Genomic DNA, 16,755 nt, shown 5'->3' with positions numbered 1-16,755 from the left:
TCTGTTGTAGAGGGACCTGATCCTAATGATCAGTCCACCAGAATCAGTAGAAATGACTAATGTGTTCGGTCACATTTTTCTCTTGTCTAGGAAAGTCGCCATATCCAGGACAAAGCTGAACATGTGCTGAAACACTCTCCCAAACTGAAGCTGAAATCAGCCAGCCTGCACTTTACTTGTGCTTTGGCCACTCACTGCCATCCTATTGGAGTTTCTGCGTGTCTGAAGAGGAGAAGTTGAGGTGACTGTGCAAAAGAGAGCAGCAAAGAGCAGAATGAGGTGAGGAGACAAAGTGAGACATCAGGTGGGGATGCTGGAGGTAGGCTTTCACACCCAGCTCTAGAGGGATCTTCAGGCTACTAAACTTAAGTCAGTGCTTAAAAGCTTAGCTGAAATGGGTCAAGCAGAAAATTGTTGAAGAATGCGTTAAAAGAGAAATGAAATGCCTTGGCAATGTAGTAAGGCCACGCTATAGCTCTGTTGCTGGATCAGGAGGGCGTCTACTTGAAATTTCCTGCTGAAGATAGCCAGGCTGGAATGACATTTTTGTTTGTAAATAATGTTTTCAAACCAAGTTAAGCCAGACTGAAGCACTTTCATACACGTTAATGATTAGCGTGAAGAGTCTCCACTGAGCCTTCAGTCTCAGACAACTCTAGTGTGTTGCCTCCAATTCAGGCAGCACACAAAAAGGCAAGTCAGTTTCTATATTATTGTTCTATCATTTTTAAGCTAGTATTGACAATATTGAGTCCCAGATTTGCAGCTGTAAGGATTGCTGGTGCTGAATTAGAGACCTTCTGCCTTAAAAGCACATGTATGGAACTAATCAGGTAGGAAACAATATGCAGAAGCTGTATTCTCTGCTCCTGGCAGAAACCAAAGAGAACGTCTTCAAAGTGCAGTTAGCACAGCACGTACACTGTGCCTCTTGGACTATTAAATACCGTATTCCATAAAAGCCAGACCAAGCACATATACTAATGTTGTCATAGTAAAACTGATCTCTCTGTGTCTGGATGTGCTGAAGAAATGTGAAGTTTAGGCATAATTAGTGCTGGTTTTATCAATTTTTTTTTCTTTGAGTGGGATTGTAATTCAATGTTCATGTAGCATTTTGTATTCAAATCTGTGTAGAACACCAGACTAGGCAGTCGCTTAAATTGCGTTTCCCTGGAGTATTTAAGCGTCTGTCTAATGTTGCATTTCTTTTCTCGCATACAGCGTAGCATATATTATTAGGGCATAGCACTAAGTCTGTTTAGTGCAACATACAGCTATTTAATCAACACTGGAATTTTACATGATAATAGATGTAAAAGCAGTTCTTATTTTAATTAGGAATTCCTCTGAATACTTAGAAGGGCTTTTAATAGAAGCTGTATCTTTCGGGGCCTTTGATCTCCAAGTCCATTTTTTCATGTTACTGTTTCACCTGTGGAGAGGGCATCATCTTGGCTCAGATGTTGTGAGGCATGTCTAAGGTATTTCCAGGCAAACATTTTGAGAAAGTCAGAGCTGTTGAAAAGAAATCTAAAGCAAATGGATAACAGAACAGGAGAAAACAGGTTGAAAGGAACAGAGTCAAAAAAGGAGATAGGAGTAGGATAAAAGACAGTTTGGAAGATGGCTGAAATACTTTGAAAGACTAAGGAGAAAACTGAACAAACAAAAACTGAGAGGGGAAAAAAGAAAAAATGTAAAACATTCAGCAATAAAGAGAAGCGAGCAAAATAAAAATATTAGAAGTGGAAAAGAGGAATGAATGAAAGATGGGAGGGAAAGTATGTGAATGGATTGATGGCAAAGGAAAAAGAGGAAAACAAGAAGTGGATGGATATGTAAATTAATCTGGAGAGAGATTGCGTTCTTAACAGTTCCATATGGGCATTACGTGAGTTTTGCTGACAACTTCAAAGTGAGCAAGGAAAAAAAAAAAGAGAAGTTCTATACTTTGAACAGCAAAGATGTATGAATATTCAGGAGTCTTGGTGTTTCAGAACTGACAAGGTCTTATTTTGGAAATAAGTTTGTGAGATATTGCTTGCGCGTGAAGTAGAAAACAGATATACTGTGACTGGTACCACAACATAGTATTTTGTTTTAGCACAGAGAATTCGCATCTCGTGCTGCTCTGCTAGTGAGTCGGTGTTTATAGTCTCAGTCTAGCCTTTCTTTAATAAATTCTATAAAAGTAATGAAATTCAAAATTAGTATTGGTTCTGAGTTTGAGAAGATTTGTATTTCTTCAAAGGTGTACCTTAATTTTAAGCAATCCACGCCTTACCTAAATTCACTGAACCCTCAAAATTAAGCTGGAAAGATTCTTTGAAGACTGAGATCAAAGTATTTAGCAAAAAATTTCTGAGCTGATGTTAGGGTAGCAACTTTGATATCCAAGATCAGGGTTGGAGACTATCTCAAGCCATTCATATTTTCTGTACCGTTCTTCAGTTTGAAACAGCCCAGTGTATGAACTTCCTTTCAACACAGGACAGTGTTTTTTTTGCCCAAAAAGTTATGCCACAAATCTGAGAGTGAGTCTAGCAAAGATACGCAGCTAGTGAGAAAAAAAGAGGTTCTTTCCTGAGGAAGAAAATGCTGACATTTTAAAAGTTGGAGCTCAGTGATAAACTTTTAAAGGTATCTTGACTTAGAAGTCCTGAGACATCTGTTCTATTTACGGATTTGAAAATGCTTATTCTTAAATATTCAGTTTATTTACATGTTTTAATATGTGTCTAAGATCTGAACTTTAGTCTTCTGCTGTTTAAAATTTAGGCCAAAATTTGTTACCAGGTCTGAAGACTTTACTTTTTGTATATAAAATCATACAAAAAACCTTACAGTATTTGTTTTTTAAGCAGTTCATTGAGACAAACTAGACATGCTTGTCTACTATATAAGAACTGTTATCCCCTTTTAGAAAACTTAAATTTGTGGTTCTGCTGATTGGTGGTGGACAAAAGATGCAAAAATCTTTATTTAAAAAAATGAAGGACATGCCATTTTCCTACACATGCAAAGAATGGAACAGGGCATATTTCTTTGCCAACTTTAGATGTAATTCTGCTCAGATGGTAGTCTTTCTGGACTGTTCTTCAAAGCTACACTCCTTTTTCAGGCCATTACCTTCACTTTATTTCTAGTTTGTGCTTTCCTGTGGCTTCTGCTGCTCATGTAAGCACCTCTACTAAAAATAATTATCCTAGAACCATTTTGTATCTGTGCCTGGTATGTACTTCTCTGTTGGCCAGAACCTCATGTTTTGAAAGCTGCAAATTATTCCCGTCTTTTTGCTCCATGAGAGAATTTCTTATGTTTGTTCTTTTCCAAATGAAGAACACTTGTTACATTACTAACTTTCAATAGAATTTTAGCAAATCATGACTGTACAATGAAGATTGCTGTTAAGCGTTACTTGGTCATTTTGAAATTGATTCTCTCTGAATGTTTGTTACCATTTTTCCAATAGGTTCTCTCAAATCTTTCTAGTAACAGAATGGGAAAGGAAGGGCAGAGCTTTACAGTAAAGTTGTGACTGAACTCTGGATAAAACGCTGGTCTGGTTGCAAGCAGCATCAGATCAAGAAGCACTTCCTACATGTCTCTCAGCAAGTTGCCGAATTCTTTCATACTTTAGTTCACAAGATAAAAATGCAAACAGTCATTTTCTCCTGTTATTTACACTGGCCTTTTAAACAGTTTACTCTTTCCCGTAAATGTTTGGGCAGGGTAAGCCCTGGTTTATCTTTGGTTATCTTGTACCCACTCATTTATCGCACTCATTTGAAGGCCACTCTCTTCCTGCTACTGTAATATAAGGACACAGTAGTTTTCCTCTTCTCCAGAAAATCTTAGGGTGGTGACAGATGAAATTTGGATGCTTCTGCAGTTGAGTTAAGCACAGAGAAGTTCAGGTGCATACACAAGTCTCCTGAGAATATCTTATCTACCTGCAGTTTATGTAGGAAGAGGCTCCCTCATGAGGTAATCTCTCCTGCTTCAGACCTGGTAGAAATGTCACAAAACCAGCCTGTCACTGGTGTGTGCTGATTTCAGTCATTTCAGCTGGGATTCAGTGGGAATGTTTAAATGCAATATACCAGTAAAATAAATAAATCATTAATTTAGCTTCATTCAGTGTTCCTCTCTCTCTGCCTGCCTTAGGATAGGGTTAATATTTTTTCCTGTCATGACTGCAGTGCATTTTAATTAACGTTCGGAATACTTGTGCGGGAATGTGTAGTTTACGGCCACCTAAACTTTAATGCTTTTATGCTTTTACTTCTATTACAGAGTGACTGTTCTTGTTAGGAAATGGAAAAGAGCTCTGTAATATACCTGTGCAAATTACTTCATTTATATGGACTTCAAAATTGTTCTCTCTAAATTTCTGCAGCTTTTTAAATGCCTCCACATGCTGCTGTACAAGCAAAGTGTTTTTTTCTTAAACAGATCTTAGCAGTTCATCATGCTTTTGAATAACAAGTGGTTGATCATGTACCTTAATTACAAAAGTAAATTGAAGGCAGTTGTACTATTCATCAAAAGAAATCGCATATTAGTTAACTAATAAAAAAGTCAGCAGATAGAAGAATAATAACACTACAGTGTTAGGAAACAGAGGGGCAAAATTCTTAGTTGGTGAAAATCAGCATGGCCTTAATCTATTCAACTGAGTTGTTCTGGAAGATACCAGGTAATGATCTGACCTTTTTTTGGTAAACATTTGAAGAATTATGTGCACTAATTTTCCTTGGGGAAATTAGGGGGCAAGATTCATTGAAGCTTGATATTTAGGTGTTGCTTTTTATCTGTCCTTTCAGATAAAACAAAGAATCATGTTGCTTATATAATGGGAGACTTTGGCTTCTGTTCTAGAGAATGTGATTTGCGATGCGAGTTTTCCAAGCCAGTTTGATATGCTTACGTACAGAGATTAAATGTCTGTGATCAGAAAGTTCAGTCATTAGGTGAATTAAGGAACTGTGATGCTGCAGATCTAACATTTTGAGATCTAGCCAGATAAAAGATTAAAGGCCAAAGGTATTCAGTGTACTAGAGGAAACACATTTCACACATAAGGATGGTAATTTTCTTTTAGAGGAGGAGTGCAATAGCCGTTCTCAGTACAGTGCTTGCTCACATAAACTGGAGTGTTTTCTCCAAATACTACTTAGGTCTCCTGTTTTTATTGTTTTGTTTGTTGAGAATCTCTCCAGTGCTGCAGGTGCTTTGCAGATGTACAAAATTCCTGTACCTCCAAACCTCATCAGTAAACAGAGGTCAGAGGAAGGAAGTAACAACATGGATTTTCTATAGGAATCAATAAATTTTGCTATAAAGACAGTAAGGCAGAAAATAGATTTTGAAGCAGGGAGAAAGAACAGAGGGCAGAGGCAGCTTCAAGACAAATGAATAAAGGTCAGCTAATGCAGAGAGGGACTGCAGAAGGGTGCCACGAGGTGACTCTTCAGGGATGCGAGAAAAGGGCAAGAAGAGCTGAAAAGTGGGGCAGAACAGAGGTAATAGGAAGGGCAAATCTCCTGTTGAAGTGCAGTATCCACATGACTTTAAAAAGACCTTCAGTGCATATGGCTATAAGAGTATATACCAGCACTTGCTGTAAGAGCATTATTTGGAGACGAAAAAAGGCTAAGTGCTAGAGAATTGGGAAACGCCACATTTCTGCGAGCTCTGTGGCTTTGAATCTGTTCCCATGTACTCTCATGTCGGCTATGGTATAATGTAAGGGCCCTGTAAAAAAAGGAAAGAAATAAATCACGTGTAATATTTAAAGAAAGCAACAAAATACTCTGTCATGGTTTAACCTGGCAGCTGGCAATTAGGACCACGCAGCCACTCACTTGCTCCTCCCCCTCCACAGTGGGATGGGGAGGAGAATGGACAAACAGTAAAACTTGTGAATTGAGATAAAGACAAATTAATGAGACAACAAAGGCAATAATGATAACAACAACCACAATAATAATAATGAATATTCAAAACAAGCGATACTTAATACAATTTTTCTCACCGTCCAATGACCAATGGTGTAGCCAGTCCCCAAGCAGCAAGCGTAGAACCTGCGGATTTCCTGGAGTTTGCAGATTTTGTGGATTTTGCCAAACTCGTGAATTTTGCAGAAATCTCCAAACTCACGTGAAAAAGACCGAACTCACAGAAAAGTTCGCACTCACAGAAAAAAATACAGTTGAACTCCCAGAATAGCAGAATTCCTGCCCTCTAGACAACCCCCATTTATAAACTGAGCATGATTTCTATGGTATGGAATATTTCCATTGGCCAGCTTGGATTAGCTGCCTGGCTCTGCTCCCTCCCAGCTCCTGCACACCGGCTCATCAGCTGAACATGGGAAACTGAAAAAAGTCCTTGATGTCTTAGCAACAACTAAAAACATCCATGTATTACCACATTCTTCGGATATAAATCCAAAACACAACAGCCACTGGAAGGAAAATGAACTTTGTCCCAGCTGAAACTAGGACATACACATAGAGGTGAATGAACACTTATAGTGAAAGTACGTACCCTAAACCACCCTTACATGGATAAATGTGGAGTAAACAAAAGGAATGACTTTGGGGATCATGCTAAGGGTTTATTTGACCCAGGATTCTGTCTCCATACATACTAATGTATAGAATAATCCCTTCTCCAGCATATTCTTCCAGTTTCTATTAATCTGCATGATAAAGTGGGCAAAACACGTACTAGATGCTTTTCTTTTTTTATTAAAATGTACACAAATGTAGCTACTTTGTATGAGTCAACAAGAGGGAAGACTGAGGAAGAACAGGCTGAAGTACTTTCCATTCAGTATTCAGATCACTTATATATGACCTTGAGTTTAAGCAATGGACTTCTTTACAAAAGATATACTTAGCTGTTTTGGCCACTCTTTCTCAAGAGCTTCTGATTTCAGTGCCTGCTGTTGTCAGTGCCTAGCTGCCAGTACCTGGTGAACAAATATGTTCAAGTGATTTGCAGTCTATTAATAGATGATTTGTGAACATAAAAATAGGTGATATCAGGTTGTTTATGATGAAAATAATCTATGAAAGAACAAGAATTTAAGGCAGCTTAATTTACCAGCTTAGCAAAATCATTGACCAAGTCTCAAAGACATTTGCTTTGCAGACCTCCTGCATGACAAATTATTTTTATGTATTTGCAAATGACTATTCAAATAATTTCAAAGATTGTTCCTGGGTGAGTGCTGAATAATCACGAAAATTTGTGTATGGGAAAACTAACAGATTCATTTAATTATCCTTTTCCCCTTGCTTTGTGTATCAGAAGGCTTTGCTTTGTTTGTATCACTTTTTCTTTCACACAAAGGGGAGATATTTTAGACACTGCTAATAATGGACGTTTGTGTGAAGAGTAGCCCTGATGGTGTCTGGCAGTCTTGAAAGCTCCTTTTGGTTGTAGGACTTCTCCACTCCTGGAGCAGAAACAATACCCTGTGACTTAGACAATCAATCACACTGCATGAATAATGAGCAAACACTCAAAGCAACAGTCACATTTGCATAACCCATTCACTCAGTACATTTGAATAACCACCAAATTAATGAAAATCAAAAGGAGTCCATGGATCATTTGCCAACAGGAAGAAGGGCTAAAACCATTGAATAGATGGCTTGCTTACTAAAAAAAATTTACATGGCTCTGTCTTTCTAGTAGGAAAAAGAGGAGGCAGGTTGGAGTGAAAATTACCAGGAAATGAGCCTCTTCTTGCCCACCCCGACAAGGTTTCCTTCCATGTAGTTCCTCCACTTTATTTCTTCTTGTCACTGCTGTCTTCAAGGGAAAAAAAAAAATCCAGGAACCACATTTTGCAACAAAGTAGGAGAAAAGGCAAGTAGGTAAAAACATTGGATTAATTGACTTTTTTCAGGCGGAGAGCCAGATGTAAACACAATCAAGAAATGTTGGTTTCCAGAGATGCCTGCACTAATCAGGGTTTTTTTATGGTGCACTTTTTGTCTGGTAAAATCAGTTATGTGAGGGTCTCTTTAGATACATTCAAAACAGGACAGTTTTGAAAGAAACTCAGAAAGATGCATACTTTCACTTTGTCTGTTCGATTTCTCTTACTTTTCTCCTCCGTGTTTTAGAAGGTGCTGACTATCCTCTACCAGGAGTCTATATTAAATTTGAAGAAAGGAAACTCTTCCAGCTGTTACAACTGAAGGAAAAACCTAAAATCAATGAACAACTTATCAGGAGGTGCTTTTCACTTTGCTGCTCCTGCCATGGCTCAGGCTTCCCATTTCTTGGAAATCCTTTTTTCAGGAAAAAAAAAAAAAAAAAAAGAACCTATGCATCATTGAAATGTGGATGCAGTTACTTTCATTAGGAAATTGTGTAGTCCTGACATAAGAACAATTCCGTAGAGGACAGAAGACCAAATAATGCGTGTCTCTGTCAATATTTAAATTAAACAATCTAGTCTCTGCCTAGTTACTGATTGTTGAACTCTATTTTGTATGAAAATGCTTCCACCTGTTCTTCATACCTTGACAATATAATATCAACAGAGACTTCATGCATGCCAAACTAATTACCCAAATTAAAAGATACTTATTTATTGCTTTGCGAACTCCCATAAGTAAGGAGAGAGGAGGATGTACTTCAGAGAAGTTAATCCCTACCAGACACGGCTCTACCAGACAGGCTGGTGGTCTCTGTCTCTATACAGCTCTTCAGCCTCAACTCTTCCAAAATGTCATTATTTGACACTCTTCATTGCTTAGGCCAAATGCCAATACTGCTTCCAGAAGATTCTCCTCTTGGAGCCCAGGCATGTTCCATGGGCTATTCAGAGTCTTCCATTAGACCTTTTAACTTAGGGCTTGTGTCAACGCATTAAACAGTTCTTCGGTTCAGCAACCGACATCTCGTACAGCAGTCCGTTTGAAGACACTACGTCTGACAGCTGACAAAATCCGGAAAGCTGCCAGTTCCACAGGGAATGCCATTCTGGGAGAGATGGGAAGGGAGAACCTTGCTCAGGAAGCGGCTTGCTCGCTCCTAGAGCAATCCCATGTGCTTCTTGCTTTTGGATCTTCAGGACTTCTTCATTGCTTCTTGGGTTCTTCTGGCAGCTGTCATGTTTGGTTCCTTTTTGTTAAGGATTATGGGTGGAGACACAACATACCTACATTTATGGAGCTTATCCTACAGGATATGGAATATGAGCACATTGTTACTTGGATACACTGGATCTGCTGCTTTGCATGCTTACAGTAAGCACCTTCATTCAGAGGCATCACCACTCTCCCTGGCTTCTCTGGTTACTGTTGTATGTGCACCTAAATCTCCGCAGGGTAAGCCCCTGAAATCATGAACTCCTCTTTCCAATAAAAAAATATGGATGTGGGAACCACCTTTTCATGTGTTTTATGTATTATTTTAACAATAGCCATCTGTTCTTACATTCAATTCCAGCAACCCAGAAAGGAAATGGCCTAAGATGTTATGCAGATTTCTCATTTTCAGCTTGAACTACACAGACCACTTCTGCTTTCTCTGTAGGCAAATCAAAAGCCTAGTGATCTAACCGTTCTTCTCTTGCCTTCTTTCCTTCACATTCAGAGAGCAAAACTTCTGCCATCTAAATACCAAATGCTAATGACTGCTTTTTGGGAAAAGGGTCTATTAAATTGGTCCTCATGAAAATCAGTTGAATTATATTTTAAAAGTAACAGAGTCATATAAAACAAGCTGCTTGTAGATGTAAAGCAGGTGAGTGTCATGGCATAAGTTGCTAGAAATGTAAAGCTATTGGCATCTGGAAATTTCATTGTTGTTATGCTTTTTATATGTTGAACTAGATCACAAATCAGCTGTTTATGTTTCTTTGCTGTTTGTTCTGCAAAAAAAACTTGCTGAGATACATGCCAGATGTCTATGTCAGTCCCTTGTGACTTTATTTCTCCTACCTGCATTTGTCGTGGCTTTTTTCTTGCCTGACTGCTGCTTCCTGTTGATTTCTTGTGTAGTTGTAGACTTTTTTTGTCATATTCTCTCTTCTTGCAGCTGGTCCTGAATCATCTCAAAGGATATGACTTCTAGGTGGTGCCTCTCTTAATGTTCATGTCTGATGCCTTTGACAGCAGAAAGATAGCAGAAGCTTTGCCCTCCTTCCACATATATGCAGGCATGTCCAAAGCTGTTCTGATTGTAAAGCTTTACGTCATCATAAGTAAGCTGTCATTATCACGTATATTTCTTCTTTCTCTGCAGCAGAGGAACTCATCAGTACATCTTCTCTTGTCCTCCCAGGACACAGAAATGTTTCAAATCAGCACAGCATAAATGAGAACAGTATGGTAGAAATCAACAGGAGAGCTAGAAGAGGAGTACCAGTAAAATAAATAAACAGAAATGAGTCACCAGGGGAATGGCAGCTCCAGGGAAGATTCCAGTTACCTGAGGTCATGCCCACTTTGTCCTCACAAAGTCTCCCTCCACACTGCAGAAGATTGGATTTACAGCTCTACTCTGTCTTCTCTTCACTATTAACATATAGTTGTCTGGGGCCTCTTGACCTCTCTCATCATATTGCTGATGCCTGTCCAACAGACCTTACTTAATACTGGCTCTCTTGCCTGCTTTTTAAAGTGCAATACTCCTGCTGTCTTTGCCTTTTAGGATCCAACACTTTACTGTCCAGACTTGTTTTCATTTCCGAATATATCCATCAGCTGTGCTTTTTGTATTGCCAGTTTAACATGCCCTGACACTCTAGTGCTTGTGAGTGGATTAGCTGGCTTTGGCAGGGACCCCCCAGATTCCTCGGTGTCTTTCTCTGTTTCTGGGGGTCAGGCAACTCTGTGTCCAACTTCCCTATCAGACCTATCAGTTGGCTTTTAATGGCAGTCCTTCACCGTTGGTAACTTGCCTGATTTAACTGTCTCAGATTTAATAGTCACACTGAAAGAAAGGAAAGGCTTCTGGTTTTCAAGCTAATGCATTATATAGTAATGTACATAGTAAAACACATTGCTACATCAGACTATAGCCTTTGACTTTTAGCCTCCCATACGCTCCCCATATTTTAAATTAAGTCCTAAAGCTGTAAGTTGCTGTGAGAAAGTTTGGGGTCTATATGAAAATTCAAAGGACCCATACTGGTGTTAAGCGTCTGTTGAACAGCATGTAGGACCAAAGCCTTAGGGCACCAGTATTGTCAAGAAAGGGCTGTCCTACTACTTAACCTAGAAAATAAGTGGAGTTAGAATAATGTGAAGAATTTGTCAGAAGTCCAGAATAATGTGAAGAATTTCAACACATCTCCAGGTTGCTTTGAGATGTAACCTGCTCCACACCATGCCTGCTCTTATTCCAACCTTTCAGCTCCTTCTTTTGACCACTGCAGTGCATTTCTCCCTGTTCTTGGAAGCTGCACTGTCGGTAAAATTACCCAGCTGTATTTGCTCTTTCCCTAGCTAGATACTTGTCTGAATCTTTTACAACCATCTGCTACCTTCTCAGCCATGTAAAAGAGCAGAACATCAGCAAAAATCAAATATGTTAGCTAGAGATTTCAGCTTTATTCTAAGCTCAATGAATAGTTTTATAATTAGTGATTTTTTCACTTTAACACCATGAGAGCTGCAGGGCACAATATCATGTAGACTTCATTCCCCTATGAAAAGGGATAGTACTTCTAAATATACATGACATCATTATTCGTTTTATCAAATCCAAAGGTATTGCCAGCTTTTAATTTAGAGCACAGCTCAGTCATATTTCACTTGTAGCCAGAAGTGGTTTTTACTTAACATTTGAATCCAAAGTATGCAGAACGGGTAGACTGTGAATTTTAAGCTTCTCTTGTCCTCCTCAGCTTCTTTCATTTACACTATTTTGGTTTTATTTCTTAAATAGATTGTGCTTTTGAGCAACTAATCAATGCAATTCAATAAGATATAATAGGAAAGCAGTTCCTGAGTTTTACTTCCCATTTTTCACATCTGTAGTTAGGTTCATGAGAGTAAAAACTCCAGGCTTGAATGATAGGCTATTTAGGACATGAGATAGGTGCTTACCAACAAAAACTCAACCTACTCTAGTTTAATCAAGAAAAAAAGTTGTTTGCTCCAGTTAGACTACAGCAAGGAGAAAATGAAACTTAACCAAAAGCAAAAGGAAAAAAAATCTTCATAGCTTACTGGCATCCAAACTATTGCAAATTCTTGCAGCTCTGCAGTCCAGAATCCAAGATGGGGATCTACTGCTGCTTATCTTTTTGTGTGTGTTTCCTTTTTATTTCCAGGAAGCTGGAAGGTATGGTCAGGTTAGGTTAGGTATGTTGGCATAGGTGGACAGCAGCTGTTGAATGTTGTCATCTGAACATAGGCAACCATAGGAGTTCCATGATTGTTTTGCCTGTAACCACAACAGCAGAGCTGTTGTAAGCATCTGGAGGATAGGAATACACTTTTCACACCCTGTGGAGTTCATCTGTCTTCTTCCCAGTTTATTTTTCCTAAATAGCCTGGGAATGTGAGAAGTACGAACTTTCCAAGCAGAAGACAATGACGGATCAAGTAAAGGAGGAGCATCACTGAAAGGTGCAATAATCTTGAGGTTTTATGCTCTATTTCATTTTGAGGCACAACGGGAGCATTATGTTCCATCTCTGTTTTGGTAGGTGGAGGAAGGGTAAGCACACTGTTCTGAGGCGATGTCTGGTTGTGCTGTTATTTGTCTGCTTGCCTAATTTTGCATCAGTATCACTTGAATGCCTTCGTCTGAAATCAGGTGCTTTGAATGAGCAGAGCAAAGCGTGTCCACTGTCTATTTGTCTAAATGGACAAAGCAGAAGAATGACATTAGAAAAGATACCATGATCACATTCATATTACAGACTGAGAATGAAGGCCTAGCGGTTGTTGAGTTATGCTGACAAAAGGCCACCCATGACTTGTGACTACACTGACAAGGCAACTACGTGAGAAGCAGCAGCAGCGAAGAGATATTACATGTATAGCAAAACAGGGGGTAGTAGCTTAACAGAACTGCTGACCAAGATTGAAATTACTGTAACACTGCCATGTCACAAATATCAAATAAGAGTGTAAAATCAGCAAAACGGGGCCTATGGGAAAAAGTAAAGAGAGGCTGGCTGTTTATTAGGGAGGGGTTGAGAGTGGTAACGGAGAACCTGGGAGGGAGCAAAAATGTAAAAAGAGAATATAAGGGGTAGCGAATAACGTGATCAGATCTGACTGGGGTACAACTGAAACAGTTTTGGTGCTTATGAATATTAGATATTTGTGATTCATCAGGTTTTAATGTGGTTGGTCACTAATCCTTTGTTTCTGTGACAGCAGCTGTGGCTATTCTGCAAATACAGACAAGTCTACATTGCGTCAAATCATTAGCACTGCCTCAGACTGAATTTTACCTGGGGAAAGTTTATTTCTGAATCCTCTAGGATCTTCTTAAAAAGGTTAAGCTGTTGCATATTGATCTCTGTATTATTTTTAAGGGCTTTGACGTTCTATAGATCTGACGTTAGGAATTGTGTTGGTTTTTGTACAGAAGAGTGGCAACTTCAGAAATGTGCTTCGCGGTCCCTTGTCCAGTGAGAGACAGAATGATGTGTCTTACTACCTCAGACCCTTTTAGGCTTTCTGAGGTTTAGCATGTACTCTTGATGTTGAGTGTGACTTTTCTTTGGCACAGATGCTTTGTCTCTGCTCTTTAAAGACGATTGCCTGTACTTTTGGAAGTGGCTGCCATGCAGTGCAAAGTCCATTTTCAATCCATTAAGAGATTGATTTATTTACTGTCTGCTATTGATTATTACTTAATCTTAGACTTCTGTCCTCATGGAAAAAGAAATAATCTTTGTGGAGTTTCTGTTTTGTTCTGTGGCCAGAGAGAAGGAAAAGCTGTGATGTAGCTGACTGAAGAGACTGCTCAGCTTTGATTCAAAGTGCATTTGTTTTCATTTTCTAGCAGAGTTACATCCCCAAAAGATTGATTTTGAGCTAAAGTGTAGTGAAAATTGCCGGGCTGATGACCTAAAGGACAATTTTCTCTCTCTACCTGTAGGACAGGTGCAACCAAGGCAACTCTGGCACATGATGTTCCCCAGATCTCCTTCCCTGTTTGAAAGCAGAGCTCTCTGGTTGTAAAGCATGCTCAAGCACCCATAGTCTGTTTAGGATATCAGAGAAATGACCATTGACCGCTGTTGTTGGGTGCTCTCCACTGAAGTCATATGTGGCTCCCACGCTGCTATTGCTTTGAACACTTCTGGTTGCTGCTGACGGTAGGGTAGGTGTAAGCAACGTGGTCTACTGGGCAATGCACAAAAGCAACCATTTCGTTTTGCTTCTCCCACTGTGCTGAACAGCCACTGCATGGCAAAGATACACGCCAACTCCATGGTAGGCTAAAGCTGATTTAGGGAGGAAAAGGAGCCCTCAGACAGGACAGAAATTTATTTTTACAGCACAGGGAAAAAAAATCTCCCCAAAAAACAAAGGTTAGTTCATGAGGAGCAAAACTGAGGATGCCAACATTTCTCTGCTTTTTTATACTAACCTTGTGCTCCTACTCACCACAGGGGCTCCTCACAGGCTGCTCACAGCCCCGTGCTCGCTTGGTTCACTCTCATGTCCTCTGACCACCTGGTGAGCAAGAAGCTGTAGGTACAGGGGACAGAGCTGAGAGATGCATATGTTGCCAAGTCACTGAGAAGATGAACTGCTAGGTGAGTGCTGGCAGGTCAAGAACAACAGATAAGGGTTAAGTTCATGCTGCAGCCCTTTTCCTCCTGGGAAGAACTCGTTTGGGTCTCTTCTCAGTCCAGCCAGCTATCAGTTTGTATGAAACTTTCAGGAAAGCGACTGTCTTTAAGATTTCTGCTACACTGTCAAATTTGCTTCAAGTTAGCTAAGAGGCCCAAGGGTTCAGAAGAAGAAAACGGACTGATGAGCAGACAGAGACTGCTGAGGTTTTTGTTCCTTAAAAAACAGGCTTTCAAAACAACAGAGGATGTGGGAAACTAACAGTACAGACTTAATTACCAGTAATTTTCTCGTCCAAAATTATTTTTGAGCTGCACATTATATTTAATTATGAACAGAAATGAGTGAAAAGAAATAATTTTCAATATTTCCTGTACATTTTGTGCAAAGATTGTGATCAAACCATATATTCTGTGGTCTGAGAAAGATAAAAACAAATCTGAAGAGCTTGATGCAGTATTTTAATCTCATAAATACAAAAAAACAAATCATTATCCATAATTATGAAGTACAATACAGAATAACAACTATTTCTATTTCTATAGTTGGGTGTTTTTTTTTTTTTATTTTGTGTGTTGTGGGTTTTTGTTTTTATTTTTTTACATAAGTGATGGTTTTAAAGGCTTTTAATTACGTATTTGTAATGTACACTAAGAAAGCTGGCAGCTCCCTTGCATCATCCCACATATAGCTGGAAAGTTTTAAAGGAGCTTTTCTTTTCTTCCCTCTGTTGTCTTTAAGAGCCAAATTTGGTAGACCTTCTATCTGACATTTCTGGAAACTGATATCCTTTATTTCCTAACTGAGGGGCAAATTATCCCATCTCCTCTTACCACCATGCCCCAGCTCTTACTTGGGCAGATGGAAATCTCAGAAGTGCTCAGTGTTGTCCCAGCCCTGCTCCCTCTCACAGCTACCAAGGGATGCTGATGATAAAGGTTGTCCAGCTGAACTGGACAGTCTTGAAAACCCCATCCCTTATTTTTAGCCCTGCACTATCTGTATGTGTATGTAAGGTAGCAATGCAATTTTTCTGACCAGAAGCTGTAAGAATACAAAAAAACCTCATATGGATAGAGTTCAGAATATTTCTGCAATCCTGACTAAGGCCTTAACTCCTACTGGGTTTGTTTCAGTTTTATATCCCTGAGGTTACAGGGTTCTGTGAGTGTAAAGCAGAAGGGAATTGGCCCTGTAGCTTTCACTGGCAGGCAGAGGATAAAATGGGTTGTTGATCAAGATGTATGAGCAGCAAAGATATCCATTTCCCCTTTAGCCCACTTATTAATACTTGATTCTCTTTCAGCATAGAATATTAATAAGCAAAAAGCCTCAAGACATTTGCTTAGGAAAATTCTTCCAAAACCCAAATCTGCTTTTCTCTGCAAGTTATGAAACATAGCTTTCAGCAAAAGACTGGCAGTGATTCTTTCGGGTGGAATTTACAGTCCCTCTCTATTATCTAGACACTGTTATGCTGCACCTAGCAGGGTGCTGTCCCTGTGCAGTGGTGGCTGGAACCAGCAAGGCTCTTCTGATGTAGCCAGTGAAACCTTCTGCGACGTCATGAATTAAGTGCACATCTGTGAGTTAGGAGTGTATTTACTGCAGTGGAACAAGGAGCTGAAGGCAGCGCTTTCCGGTTAGTGTTTTCTGCTGGAATGTGTGAGCTCTGGATGATGTGCTAGAAAAGCAGCCACCTGGCTGCTCAGCCCATTCCCTTCTCCCCCTTTCCTCTCACCAGGCACAGCACCTGTGCTTCCAGCTGTGCAAATGAAAAATTGTGCCAGCCAGCCCAGTTAGGATTCTGTATAGGTCAGCATTACCTGTGTTGTTATTGCAGCTCTCTGTTTTTTCTTTTTTTTTTTTTTTTGGGGGGGGGGAGCGGGGGGAGAAGCACTGTTTTGCTTTACACATCTTCACTTTTCTTGCAGCAGAGAAGTTTCCAAGCAGA

The 16,755-nt window shown here is 39.6% G+C and overlaps 1 protein-coding gene across 1 annotated transcript in view; it reads left to right on the top strand.

Moving 5' to 3' along the window:
* Positions 1–255: 255 nt before the first annotated feature.
* The window catches only part of ARPP21 (cAMP regulated phosphoprotein 21), a 255,713-nt gene continuing 239,213 nt past the window's right edge, over positions 256–16,755 (top strand). The window contains exon 1 of the mRNA XM_075418775.1: positions 256–279. The gene's annotated coding sequence lies outside the window, so the exon portion shown is untranslated. The remainder of the gene's footprint in view (positions 280–16,755) is intronic.

The sequence above is a fragment of the Opisthocomus hoazin genome, chromosome 4 (genome assembly GCF_030867145.1).
Source record: "Opisthocomus hoazin isolate bOpiHoa1 chromosome 4, bOpiHoa1.hap1, whole genome shotgun sequence".
NCBI lineage: Eukaryota > Metazoa > Chordata > Aves > Opisthocomiformes > Opisthocomidae > Opisthocomus > Opisthocomus hoazin.
Note: the sequence above shows the minus strand (reverse complement) of the source record. Positions and strands in the feature narration are given on the sequence as shown.